General features: G+C 34.4%; 1 long non-coding RNA gene across 1 annotated transcript; it reads left to right on the top strand.

Annotated features, from left to right (window-relative positions):
* The first annotated feature begins 364 nt into the window (after nucleotides 1-364).
* On the top strand, nucleotides 365-787 carry LOC128128103 (uncharacterized). Its single transcript, XR_008225735.1, has 3 exons — nucleotides 365-437; nucleotides 505-611; nucleotides 684-787. It is a non-coding gene; the product is annotated as an uncharacterized LOC128128103 (long non-coding RNA).
* Nucleotides 788-2,730: the final 1,943 nt, after the last annotated feature.

Here is a 2,730-nt window from a genome sequence, read left to right as displayed (position 1 = left end):
CCAGCAAGACAGGGACTAAGATTATAAGTGATGTGAATGAGACATAGTAATTAAAGGAATTTTTGTTACCATTGTTCCATGCATAGTGGTTGGGGTAGAGTGTTTTTCCATCACTGTTAACACGGAAGGGTCCAAGTTCTTCCATGGCTCCATATCCAAACAACAAGCATCCTAGCCCAGTAGAATACCTTCATTAATAGTGGTTCGATCTTACTCTAAATTTTGGTGCATTTGGATGATGATCTTTAGAATCTCCATTATGATTCATGAATATTCTAATTAATTTGGTATTGTAGAATGTAGATTGGTATCTGCATTATTAAAGTTCATAGGACTTACTATTGACTCACTTTTCTTTTTTTAATCATTAGCCTTATGCAGCTCTCAAAGCTAGAGAATATCTTGATAAGCCTGCAATACATGAGACAATGGTGAAGGTATGTAGATTATATCTTATATTTCCTACACAAATATAGACAACTGTATGCTGATGTCATTATGCAGGTTAGCGCTTATCTGCTTGGAGAATACAGCCATCTTTTGGCCAGACGACCTGGGTGTAGCCCAAAGGACATTTTTGTCATTATACATGAGAAGCTTCCTACTGTATCGTGAGTATTTCTATTTCTATACATCTATGTTTTCTTTTGTGATCATCATCTATTTTTTTTTTGTTTCTACAGGACTCCAACAATATCCATTCTTCTCTCAACATACGCAAAGATTTTGATGCACTCTCAACCACCAGATCCCGAATTACAAAACCAGATCTGGGCAATATTCAACAAGTGAGTTTATAATAAATAGGAGCTACACTTTTTTTTTTGTATATGCAAAATTTGATAATATTTAATTTCACACACATTGACAGATATGAAACATGCATTGATACTGAGATACAACAAAGAGCTGTACAGCTATTCATTTTCAATAGCACACTTGCAAAAATTTTAAACTTTTAAAACCCATCTTAGAAGGACTAAAGGTTAGAAAGGAGAAGTAATGAAGCTATGAGTTGAGAAAAGAGTAATCACAGCAAGGTCTCTAAAACAGACCTGCTGTTCAAAACGGATTTACTCCAAAATCTAAAACAGAAACATAGCTTTAACTAAATTTTATAGAAAACTATGATTGTTCAGGATTCCAGAACTATAAAGAACTCCTTCTAACTCCAAAGGATGAATTAAATATGAATTTTACAAAAAGGTGTATCACTTCTATCTCCAACAAGACAATCAAGTGAGGTTGGCCAATTCTACCCAACTTGTGAGTAGAATTCGTCCAAACCAAAATTCAGAGAAGTAAAGGACATACAAATGAAAGTCTCAGAGTTGGAATTGAATGAAAAGCATTTCCCAAGCTCCGGATATAAAATTCACATTGTGGACAATCACAACACTAGTAAAAGCTGGTGACTGCCCACTGATCTGGAGTCTGGATCAATTCTAACCAATTTATAATTGGAAATAACACCCCATCTGCTCCAGATCTTAAATTCATAATATCAGGAACATATAGAAACTTGGAATCACTCTGGATCCTTTTCCAAGCCTTATAAATGATGAAAACAAAATGACATATCAGAACAGACCTGGATCAGACCTAACAGCAAACATTCCATTCTTGCACATAGATAACGTCCTTACCAGTGAAGTTGGGCTGCTTAAGAAATTTAGCCAACTCAATTTGTGAACTTTGGGAACTGGTTTGGGGTCCGTTTGAGTTCTATAGCTCAAGGTATGATTTTTACAATATGACTATAGATCTGATGGAAAACAGAATCATAGCCACCCGTTTTGGATTTTTCTTATAGATTGCTTTTTAATGTTAATCAAAATACAACTGTTTCAAGGAACTCAAAACCTCATCAAAAACAAAGATCAAACACATATTGGTCAATGGGTTCACTTTCAGATAGAAGTATGGCTGATTTAATAAAAATCCTAGAGCACAACAACAACAATCAAATTCAAAACAATGAGGATCATAGACTTTGTGCTGAAGCATCAAGAAATGCAATTGAAGTTTTGAAAAGTAATGTTTCAAGGTTGGGAACGCAAGTGGAAATGTCAGATTTGGAGTTGGAGTCTCTTCGTAAGCAAATACTTAAAGAGAATAAACAAGGACAAGATATGTTGAAGAAAGTAACTGAACTTCAGGAGGAGAAAGAAGCACTTGAAGAGGAAAGGAAAAAAAGATATTGCTACAATGAAGGAGTTTTATGGTGAACTAGACATATGTATGAGTAGAAAGAAACAGACATCTGTTACTTCATTGTTGTATGTAATGAAAAAGAAAACAAAGGGCATAAATGTAAATTAACTTAGGAGCAGTAAGAAGCTTTAAGTTTAAGATAAGGTTAAGCTTTAAGGTTAAGCTTGCATAAAGAGACACTAACGTGCTTCTTTTTTACTTAATAGAGTTAATGGGTAAAACACTTAATCTACACAACTTTATGGGGCTGTTTCTTTTTCATGTTTGTACCGTTAACATTAGGTTACTCCTCTTCAATTCAGTTGGTTTCTTATAGGCAAAAAGAATGGTATTAATTTGTTTGTTTAGTTTTAATAGCAGAAAGTGAAAGATGGAAGAGTTTGGGAGGTTGAAAAGGGATTATTTGATAAAGATTCCCCTGAACAAAATTCATGGCAGGCATTTCCTGAGGAGAATCCCACAAAAAACTCCAAATCTATTAGAATAAGATTATAAGAAACAATGGGCACCAGAACA

The sequence above is a fragment of the Lactuca sativa genome, chromosome 8 (genome assembly GCF_002870075.4).
Source record: "Lactuca sativa cultivar Salinas chromosome 8, Lsat_Salinas_v11, whole genome shotgun sequence".
Lineage (NCBI taxonomy): Eukaryota > Viridiplantae > Streptophyta > Magnoliopsida > Asterales > Asteraceae > Lactuca > Lactuca sativa.
Note: the sequence above shows the minus strand (reverse complement) of the source record. Positions and strands in the feature narration are given on the sequence as shown.